This window comes from Taudactylus pleione, unplaced genomic scaffold (genome assembly GCF_031769625.1).
Source record: "Taudactylus pleione unplaced genomic scaffold, aTauple2 ptg001314l, whole genome shotgun sequence".
In the NCBI taxonomy this organism is placed as follows: domain Eukaryota; kingdom Metazoa; phylum Chordata; class Amphibia; order Anura; family Myobatrachidae; genus Taudactylus; species Taudactylus pleione.
In genome coordinates, this window is record NW_028285714.1 from 1,202,385 (window position 1) to 1,214,313 (window position 11,929).

General features: G+C 43.7%; 1 long non-coding RNA gene across 1 annotated transcript; it reads right to left on the reverse strand.

The window, feature by feature from the left end:
- Window positions 1–7,551: 7,551 nt before the first annotated feature.
- LOC148443193 (uncharacterized) lies at window positions 7,552–11,653 on the reverse strand. The gene is made up of 3 exons (XR_015875722.1): window positions 11,503–11,653; window positions 8,970–9,035; window positions 7,552–7,738 (listed from the first exon to the last, which is right to left on the reverse strand). It is a non-coding gene; the product is annotated as an uncharacterized LOC148443193 (long non-coding RNA).
- Window positions 11,654–11,929: the final 276 nt, after the last annotated feature.

The following is an 11,929-nucleotide window of genomic DNA, read 5'->3' on the forward strand; positions in this document are numbered from 1 at the left end:
CCCTAACACAAGGGTCTCGTCGCAAGCCCGATGGTCGCAATGGTCTTGACCATTGCGACCATCATCATGGCCGCTCGCTATAGCTGTGGGTGGTTACTTACAGCTATGCGAGCGGCCAGGAGGCCGCTCCAAAAAAAACAAACGACTGATTTAGAGCGAGCGCTCTTTCAGAGCGTCCGGCTCTGAATCAGGCCCTAAGTGCTGTGATCCACTCATATTACAAAGGCTCCTAGTGTATGCGTAGAGATTTGATAACAGGAGCATTCATATCCTGAACAACCAACGCGTTCGGCCCTCTTTAATAAATATCTAACAAATAAAAAATATTAATTTAATAAATAACAACTCAAAACAACTTGAATTGGCATTTAAAATATATAAAATTTATTTTTTTATTGAATTGAATATTAAAATGTTAGTACAGTATGATGATGGGCAAAAAAAAAGAAAAACAAACAAGACCATTACTTGCATACAACAACTCAATCATTGGTGTTCAACTCTTCCAGAATCCACAAAGTACACTCGGACGGACAGAGGGCCTGATTCAACCCCGCTCGCGAGCGCTGAGCGCTCGCAAGCGGGTCGATGGTGCCCAAGAGGCGCCTCCGTCATGCGCATGCGCGAGGCCCGAATAACGACGGCCAAAGGGGGCGTGCTGTCGATGGTGATTGACAGCACGCCCTCTTTGGTGGGCGTCCCGGGGGCGTGGCTGCCCAGACGGACGCATTCCCATGGGAACGCCTACCGTCTGGGTCCGGTCCCACTGACATCACTAGTGATGTCAGTGGGAGTGCTTTTGGCTCTGATAGAGCCAAAAGCGCCCCTGGGCTTGCGGCAGCGAGACCCTACCGCAGGGTCTCGTCGCAAGCCTGATGGTCGCGATGGTCTTGACCATAGCGACCATCATTTTGCCCGCTCGCTATAGCTGTGGGTGGTCACCCACAGCTATGCGAGCGGCCAGGAGGAGGAGCAGGAGCAGGGACGGCCCTGATTCAGAGCGAGTGCTCTGTCAGAGCGTCCGGCTCTGAAACAGGGCCAGAGTCCAATTTTTCAGTCGGAGCAATAAAGGCCTAATGCATCATAATTTGTGGGGTGAGCACACCTAGCTAATATAAAATACCATAGTCACAAATAAAAATAAGTTCTTTCCACCACCATAAACAACATAATGAAAATCATTACATTACATTATAGTGAGGGAGAGAATTTGCAGAAGACCAGAAGATTGATGCAATTTGTTAATCCATAAAAACACTTACAAAACTCCGCCTCTCACACACCATAGGCTCCCTTATCACTATGAAAAAGGAACATGACCACCTACAAGTGTCAATCACTTATTTCTTATAGGCCGGGGGTAGTTGAAAGTAATCTCAGGAATGCAAGTCAACTTATGCTTCACTTATATGAGGAAAAGAACATTTTAACACATGTGAGTTGTTCCATCAAGGTCAGGGGTCAGGAAACTTTTTTACCTTTTACCCAAAAATATATTTACATACGTCGACGTTACCCCCTTGATTTGCAAGGAAGGAAATCCTATAGTAGTGCCCCCATATAATGCCCCTGTAGTAGTGCCCACATAGTTATGCCGCTGCAGCAGTGCCCCCATAGTTATACCCCTGTAGCAGTGCCCTCATAGTTATGCCCCTGTAGCAGTGCCCCCATAGTTATGCCCCTGTAGCAGTGCCCCCATAGTTATGCACCTGTAGTAGTGCCCTTATAGTTATGCCCCTGTAGCAGTGCCCCCATAGTTATGTCCCTGTAGCAGTGCCCCCCTAAGTTATGCCCCTGTGGTAGTGCCCTCATAGTTATGCCCCTGTAGCAGCGCCATAGTTATGCCCCTGTAGCCGTGCCCCCATAGCTATGCTCCTGTAGCAGTGCCATCATAGTTATGCCCCTGTAGTAGTACCCCCATAGTTTTGTCCCTGAAGTAGTGCTCCCATAGTTATGTCCCTGTAGCAGGGCCATAGTTATGCCCCTGTAGTGCCCCCATAGTTATGCCCCTGTAGTAGTGCCCTCATAGTTATGTCCCTGTAGCAGTGCTCCCATAGTTACGCCCCTGTAGCAGGGCCATAGTTATGCCCCTGTAGTGCCCTCATAGTTATGCTCCTGTAGTAGTGCCTTCATAGTTATGCCCCTGTAGTAGTGCCCCCATAGTTATGCCCCTGTAGCAGTGCCCCCATAGTTATGCCCCTGTAGTAGTGCCCCCATAGTTATGCCCCTGTAGCAATGCCCCCATAGTTATGCCCCTGTAGTAGTGCCCTCATAGTTACGCCCCTGTAGTAGTGCCTCCATAGTTATGCCCCTGTAGCAGTGCCCCCATAGTTATGCCCCTGTAGCAGTGCCCCCATAGTTATGCCCCTGTAGCATAACCCCTGTTTTTAAAAGTGGAGATGTTGCCCATAGCAACCAATCAGATTCTACTTAACATTTATCTAGCACCTTCTAGAACAGGAGTGGGCAATAAGCAGACTCCAGCTGTTGTTGAACTGCAAATTCCTGTATGCATTGCAACATTTTTAGCATGGCCATATAGCAAAACTGTGGCAAGGCATGCTGGGATGTGTAGTTTTACAACATCTGGGGGGGTGGGGGGGGGCGCTTATTGCCCACCTCTATTCTAGAAGATAATAGATAGAATCTGATTGGTTGCTATGGGCAACAACTCCACTTCTAAAAACCTGCACCTTAGTAAATATACCCCTAATACTCTGCAGGTGTTTGGTGAAAGATAATAGTGTTACTGCATGTTCCCTACTATATTATAATACATTTTTTATGTATATTTTTTCTGAACACTACTCCACTAAGACTACTCCATACAACTGAATTTTAACTAATATTCCTTTTAAATAAGAGTAGATAACAGCACTTAGGGGTCTATTCAGTAAGCCTTGGAGAAAGATAAAAAGGAGAAAGATAAACCCCAGCCAATCAGCTCCCAACTGTCATTTTTCAAACACAGCCTGTAAACTGACAGGAGCTGATTGGCTGGGACTTATCTTTCTCCATTTCATCTCTCTCCCAGGCTTAGTGAATAGACCCCAGAGTGGTCTATGTATTAAGACTTGGAGAGATATAAGGTGGAGAGAGAACCAGTACCAACTTCTCAGCTCCTAACTTTAATTTTTCAAACAAAGCCTATAACTTGACAGTTAGGAGCTGATTAGTTATTATTACTGATTATTACTTTATCTCCATCTATCTTATCTTTTTCCAGCGATTAGTACATTCACCCCTTAGTGTCATACATATTTTCCCTTTATCATAGAATGACTTGCTGTTTGCATTGCTTGAACAACTGTTGTATTCACATCTCATAATATAATAAAAGGATTCTTGGCAAAAGTCATCTACGGGGTCATTGCCCACTTGTGAAGCCCCTGATAATGATCATCAATTTAGGATTTGAGTTTATGGTTTCTCCCTGTATTTAGGACAGCAGTAGTAATTAGGGGTTGGGTACGGGATCCCGGCAGTCGGCAGTCAGAATATCGACAAACTGCATCCCGACAGTCAGAATCCCGGTGCCTGAACATAAGTACCCTAACCCACTTTTCCCACAACCTAACCCTAACCCTCCCCTTCATATCTATCCCTAAACCCTAAACCTAACCCACCCCCTAACCCTATACTTACCATTGGGATGCCAGCGGTCTGAATACTGAACCCAGGATTCCGACTGCTGTCGGGATTCCAGCACATGTGTTCTGAGCTCCAGCAACCAACGCGTTCGGCCCTCTTTAATAAATATCTAACAAATAAAAAATATTAATTTAATAAATAACAACTCAAAACAACTTGAATTGGCATTTAAAATGTATAAAATTAATTTTTTTATTGAATTTAATATTAAAATGTTAGTACAGTATGATGATGGGCAAAAAAAAAGAAAAACAAACAAGACCATTACTTGCATACAACGACTCAATCATTGGTGTTCAACTCTTCCAGAATCCACAAAGTGCACTCGGACTGACAGAGGGCCTGATTCAGACCCGCTCGCGAGCGCTGAGCGCTCGCAAGCGGGTCGATGGTGCCCAAGAGGCACCTCCGTCATGCGCATGCGTGAGGCCCGAATAACGACGGCCAAAGGGGGCGTGCTGTCGATGGGGATTGACAGCACGCCCCCTTTGGTGGGCGTCCCTGGGGCGTGGCTGCCCAGACGGAGGCATTCCCATGGGAACGCCTACCGTCTGGGTCCGGCCCCACTGACATCACTAGTGATGTCAGTGGGAGTGCTTTTGGCTCTGATAGAGCCAAAAGCGCTCCTGGGCTTGCGGCAGCGAGACTCTACCGCAGGGTCTCGTCGCAAGCCCGATGGTCGCGATGGTCTTGACCATAGCGACCATCATTTTGCCCGCTCGTTATAGCTGTGGGTGGTCACCCACAGCTATGCGAGCGGCCAGGAGGCCGCTCCAAAAAGGAGCAGGGACGGCCCTGATTCAGAGCGAGTGCTCTGTCAGAGCGTCCGGCTCTGAATCAGGGCCAGAGTCCAATTTTTCAGTCGGAGCAATAAAGGCCTAATGCATCATAATTTGTAGGGTGAGCGCACCTAGCTAATATAAAATACCATAGTCACAAATAAAAATAAGTTCTTTCTACCACCATAAACAACATTACAACATAATGAAAATCATTACATTACATTATAGTGAGGGAGAGAATTTGCAGAAGACCAGAAGATTGATGCAATTTGTTAATCCATAAAAACACTTACAAAACTCCGCCTCTCACACACCATAGGCTCCCTTATCACTATGAAAAAGGAACATGACCACCTACAAGTGTCAATCACTTATTTCTTATAGGCCGGGGGTAGTTGAAAGTAATCTCAGGAATGCAAGTCAACCTTATGCTTCACTTATATGAGGAATAGAATATTTTAACACATGTGAGTTGTTCCATCTAGTTCAGGGGTCAGGAAACTTTTTTACCTTTTACCCAAAAATATATTTACATATGTCGACGTTACCCCCTTGATTTGCAAGGAAGGAAATCCTATAGTAGTGCCCCCATATAATGCCCCTGTAGTAGTGCCCACATAGTTATGCCCCTGCAGCAGTGCCCCCATAGTTATACCCCTGTAGCAGTGCCCCCATAGTTATGCCCCTGTAGTAGTGCCCTCATAGTTATGCCCCTGTAGCAGTGCCCCCATAGTTATGTCCCTGTAGCAGTGCCCCCCTAAGTTATGCCCCTGTAGCAGTGCCCTCATAGTTATGCCCCTGTAGCAGCGCCATAGTTATGCCCCTGTAGCAGTGCCCCCATAGCTATGCTCCTGTAGCAGTGCCATCATAGTTATGCCCCTGAAGTAGTACCCCCATAGTTATGTCCCTGAAGTAGTGCCCCCATAGTTATGTCCCTGTAGCAGGGCCATAGTTATGCCCCTGTAGTGCCCCCATAGTTATGCCCCTGTAGTAGTGCCCTCATAGTTATGTCCCTGTAGCAGTGCTCCCATAGTTATGCCCCTGTAGCAGGGCCATAGTTATGCCCCTGTAGTGCCCTCATAGTTATGCTCCTGTAGTAGTGCCCTCATAGTTATGCCCCTGTAGTAGTGCCCCCTAAGTTATGCCCCTGTAGCAGTGCCCCCATAGTTATGCCCCTGTAGTAGTGCCCCCATAGTTATGCCCCTGTAGCAATGCCCCCATAGTTATGCCCCTGTAGTAGTGCCCTCATAGTTACGCCCCTGTAGTAGTGCCTCCATAGTTATGCCCCTGTAGCAGTGCCCCCATAGTTATGCCCCTGTAGCAGTGCCCCCATAGTTATGCCCCTGTAGCAGTGCCCCCATAGTTATGCCCCTGTAGCATAACCCCTGTTTTTAAAAATGGAGATGTTGCCCATAGCAACCAATCAGATTCTACTTAACATTTATCTAGCACCTTCTAGAACAGGAGTGGGCAATAAGCAGCCTCCAGCTGTTGTTGAACTGCAAATTCCTGTATGCATTGCAACATTTTTAGCATGGCCATATAGCAAAACTGTGGCAAGGCATGCTGGGATGTGTAGTTTTACAACATCTGGGGGGTGGGGGGGGCGCTTATTGCCCACCTCTATTCTAGAAGATAATAGATAGAATCTGATTGGTTGCTATGGGCAACAACTCCACTTCTAAAAACCTGCACCTTAGTAAATATACCCCTAATACTCTGCTGGTGTTTGGTGAAAGATAATAGTGTTACTGCATGTTCCCTACTATATTATAATACATTTTTTATGTATATTTTTTCTGAACACTACTCCACAAAGACTACTCCATACAACTGAATTTTAACTAATATTCCTTTTAAATAAGAGTAGATAACAGCACTTAGGGGTCTATTCAGTAAGCCTTGGAGAAAGATAAAAAGGAGAAAGATAAACCCCAGCCAATCAGCTCCCAACTGTCATTTTTCAAACACAGCCTGTAAACTGACAGGAGCTGATTGGCTGGGACTTATCTTTCTCCATTTCATCTCTCTCCCAGGCTTAGTGAATAGACCCCAGAGTGGTCTATGTATTAAGACTTGGAGAGATATAAGGTGGAGAGAGAACCAGTACCAACTTCTCAGCTCCTAACTTTAATTTTTCAAACAAAGCCTATAACTTGACAGTTAGGAGCTGATTAGTTATTATTACTGATTATTACTTTATCTCCATCTATCTTATCTCTTTCCAGGGATTAGTACATAGACCCCTTAGTGTCATACATATTTTCCCTTTATCATAGAATGACTTGCTGTTTGCATTGCTTGAACAACTGTTGTATTCACATCTCATAATATAATAAAAAGGATTCTTGGCAAAAGTCATCTACAGGGTCATGGCCCACTTGTGAAGCCCCTGATAATGATCATCAATTTAGGATTTGAGTTTATGGTTTCTCCCTGTATTTAGGACAGCAGTAGGAATTAGGGGTTGGGTACGGGATCCCGGCAGTCGGCAGTCAGAATATCGACAAACTGCATCCCGACAGTCAGAATCCCGGTGCCTGAACATAAGTACCCTAACCCACTTTTCCCACAACCTAACCCTAACTCTCCCCTTCATATCTATCCCTAAACCCTAACCCTAAACCTAACCCACCCCCTAACCCTATACTTACCATCGGGATGCCAGCGGTCTGAATACTGAACCCAGGATTCCGACTGCTGTCGGGATTCCAGCACCTGTGTTCTGAGCTCCAGCAACCCGGTCGCTGAGATGGTAACTACATTCCGTAATTAGAAATGTGTCTTCTCACACCATTTCAGATGGAGGTTGTCCTAGTCATTACTGTTCCCTGAGCAATGTGAAGGCTTATTTATTCTTATTAGAAGCCAATCATGGCCCATTCACACCATGGAAGTCATTTTATCCAGTGATTTCAATTAAGATTTTCTTCCCTGCATTGATTAGATACTTTTCCTATGTAACCTAATGAGATTATAGCTGCCTGATGTTACCTAATGTTTGTTACATGTAGTTTTGCTGTATTCAGAAAAAAAAATGTTTATTGTGTATCATGGTGTAGATATGGTCATTGGCTTTAAAACAATAAACCAGAAAATTATGTTTTTTTTTCTCAATTTTATTTTTTTACATTTACTCCATCACCTTGTTTAACCAATAATTCATTCACTAAGTACAATTGGTAAATAGTATAACAACTTCCATAATGATCCTTGTAAAGTTGGCTTGAGGCTTTCCATTATTATTATCTTCACTCATTTTTGGTGATGCTTCTGCTGACATTGTGGAGCTGGCTTACACGGCTCTACAGGAAATAAAAGAAACACATTGTAAGGGACAAGCCAGAACATTTGTGGCATTGGCAGATATATAATGTGCCAGTCTACTGAAGTTGCAGCAGAAAATTGTAAGCCAGGTCAGTGTGGCCATCAATGGTTGTTATGCAACAATGCATAAGTAGTATTAGAGTTGTATACGTCATTAATTTGACCATAAGAGGTTAGAAAACATAGGTTTGTCTACATTAGAAAATGAGTACCTCAGAGGCAACCTTATTAATAATGTATAAATAAATTCCAGGTCAATACACAGATTTGTCTAACTAAAGTCTTGTAAGAAGGCCCATGCAAAAGACAAGGGGTCATCATTTGCTAATGGAACAAGGACGGTAAAGCTGTGAAATTCCTTACCCCAAGAGTTGGTAATTTCAAATTCACCAACAGATTATAAAAATATATTGGATGGCTTCCGTACAAGAAATAATAACTATAATTGTAAAACTACAAATCACACACTGGTAATATTTTTATTTGCTTTCCTCATTGCAATTTTTTTTTTAATCAACCATACTACTTATTTATGTAGTAAACATGGCCACCATTACAATGATACATGTTACTGGGCATGATTTAGAGGTGGGCAGAATTAAAACATCAGTTGCAAACACCCAATGTTTTCAACCTGAGCATGTGTCCAATACGCACTGCACATGCAACTTGATGGTTACCACTGGTGGGAAATCCCTATGTACTAAATGTTGTCCTAAACAAAATGCAGAATAAAAATTAACTTAACCGGAATTAAAGTCTTATAACTGTGTGCAATTACAAACTAAAATACAATAGCATGTGTGCCAGTGTGGATGTCTATCTATCTTGTGTATATGTATTTATATATATGTATGTGTCCGACTGTAAAGATGGTGCACAGGAAACTATATAAATAGGTATTGTATCTGAAGCAACCATCATATGCTAAGTTCTACATATGGGTTAAAGCACAAATATTACATTTTATATACACCAGCTTTATAAAATGTTCCCCAATAGGTGCTGTAATTATATCTTAACTATTTCTAGTAATGTGCAAATTAAACCAACAAGTTTTAAAAAGCATAGGAGCATAAAAAGGAAAATGCTGTATTGCATAATAAACATACACTTAACTGGGGTGAAATTAATTTCTATAAAAAAATATATATATATTTTTAAAATAAAATATAAATAGTATTTTGAAAATGTTAGATCCTGTTTTACCTTGTGGAGGAAGACATTTCTGAGGAGGACATTTTGGTTGAGGACACACTGGCTCTGGCTTGCAAGCTGAAACAAAAACAGCAAATATCATTTCATGCTCTGGAATGGATTATGCTTGTAATCAAAGAGAAATCCAGGCTGCTCTTACTCGGAGGGAATCGGTATGTAATGCCGACTGTCGGGATGCCTCTTGTCAAAATATAGACAGCGGCATCCCGATGGTTGGTATCCCGGTAGGGGTTGGGTAAGTATACTAACCCTCCCCCTTCTCCCCCTAACCCTCCCTTCTTGTAGCCTTACCCTAACTATCCCCTAAGTCTCCCCCCTTTGGGCCTAAACCTAACCCTCCCCCCTTGGTGCCTATCCCTAACCCCCCCAGTGGTGCCTAACCCTAACCCTCCCCCTAGGGATGCCTATCCTTAACCTCCCTCCTCAAAACCTAACGCTAACCCATTATGCTACTTAAATCTACCCCCCCCCCCCCTGTGGCTAGCGGCTTAGATGCCCCGGACATACTTTGTTCGGGCTGGCGTCTGTCTGTGTTGCTACATCGGTATTAAGATAGGCGTCGGTATTTCGACACCTATCTTAAGTCCCATGTCGGACTTCCAGTGTCTGCTGGTCTGATAACTACATCCCACTCGGAGGATAGTATACTAGGAAACCTTTCAGACTTTAGTTACTCATCTCTTTTCTAACTTTTATTGATGTCCAATATAGTGTCCAATATAGTGAACAGCATTTCTGGTGAGGCAAATGCATCATGTAGTGACATCACAGATCTGTGTCCAATGAGCATGGCAGACAGTCTATAGTTGTGTATTACATGCATCAGAAAAGCACTATATACACCAAAGCAGGGCTCCCTAGCACCCTGTGCTGGCCCTGCCCACCAAATACATGACATCACATGAAGGGCAGGACTGTCAGCAGTAGGAAGTGTGGTGCTGCCCAGGGTCGCTGAGAGGAGGGGTAGGCGGGCACTAATTACATGGTCCCTGGCTTGTTGTTGTCGCCCGGCGGGGTCCCAGGTCTACTGCCACCCCCCCCACCTCTTACCTATCAGCAGCAGCAGGCTCTCTCTCCAGCTCAGCACATGCTGCCGTGTGCTGAGCTGCAGAGGAGCCAGGGAGGCTGCTGTTTCCTCTGCCTGTGATCACACTGATCCCCCCCCCCCGGACTTTTTTCTAACGAAGGTGTGGCCAGCTCTCTACAGACCTGGAGCTGCCCGGACACCCAAAGGACACTCTAATGGCCATGGCACCTTGCTAGTCTGATGCAGGGGCCATTGGGCAGGAATGCTCCAGGGTGACAGCACCACTCACACACTCTTCACTATGGCCCTGCTGAACACTATATGTCTCTCCACATTCATCACATAGTTACCTGTAGCCTGATTGAACTGCAGATGTCTACACATAGACTCAATATGCCATGCTACACAAGTCACCTGGCGCTAGTAAGCTGTGCCAAGTGGTGTAGTGTCTTTTTGGCAACTTCTTCCCCCAAAACGTATTTAGTTGCACACGTGTCACATATCCAATTAATCAAGACAGTCTTGTCCCATCTCATTGCGAGTCAGATGCATTTTTGAGTGAAAAAGTCAATCGGCAAAAGCCGAGTCGCATGGGACCTGGCGCGCCGAGAAGGACTGTTTGGCATGACTGCTGCAATAGTGTTTGAGGACACACATCTGTAGCTGGTGGTTTGTCCCTGCACTCACAGAGCTAAGGCCTGTAGAGTATGTAACACATGATGGAGTTTAAGTTGGATGCCAAAGACAAGACAGTCCAAAAGCAACATAGCAGTAAATGTAGCCCTAAAAGACAAAACAGATCTACTTCACTGGGTGCCGGACAGTGCTGTATTTTCTAAACGAAATCTCACGGTACCATGTTGCATATTTCCATATGTGTATACTTGGAAATTTGTTATATCTAAGCCACAATATTGAAATGAACAATAGCCTTACAATAACCTAGGTTATTTTTATCTGCTAAAGTACTTTTCTCTTTCATCCATTATTACTTTTTACATATTTTCAATTGAGCTACATCAAGTACTGTATGACTTGACAAAAGCAGTATATAATGACACAAATTACAGCCTATGGTAGCACAGAAGCAAACCTACCATTCTCATTGTAAGAAGTCTGGAATAATACTCTATATATTTGAGATGAGTGGTTCGGTTTTGACAAATTAGCGCTTGTTCTGATTAGTTTGGATTTATCTTATTGGCCATTCAAAAATGTGAGAGCCAGATAGCCGATATGATGCTGATATGTGAGAGCCAGATAGCCGATATGATACTGATATGTGAGAGCCAGATAGCCGATATGATACTATGTGAGAGCCAGATAGCCGATATGACGCTGTTTTTGAGACTTGTACATAACTGAGTAAACCAACCGCTCATCTCTATATTGGTTGCATAACCTAGACATATGACATTTAAAAAAAAAAACATTACTCTCTGGTATAGTATAATATGTGTAGTTTCTAAGGAAAAGACCAATAGATGAGACACTTACGATCCTGGCACTGTTGTTGGGGTGGTGGTGGGCATGGCTCTGGGCAAGGCTCTGGGCATTTCTTCTGTTGTCCCTTCACTCCTGACATTGTTGTCTGGAAAAATTTAGCAGACTGAATACAATTAGATGCAAAGGATCTCTGGACTGTGCTTGGTCTCATTCAGTACTGAGGGCTTTTATATGTTTGAAAGACAGTTTCACCAGTTGTGAAACATTATTATTCCCTATTTACTACATTTAGTCAGGGAGATGATGTGTTAGGAAATATAATATTTGCATATAATGATTTGTCTGATTTCCTGAAACGTAGGGAGGCTGCTCTTACACTTCAATGTTTCACACCTAGAGTGTTGAAAATATATCTTCCCTACCTTAATGAGTTATTGTCTAAAGAATCTTAATTACTCTCTATATAAAATTCTAAGGG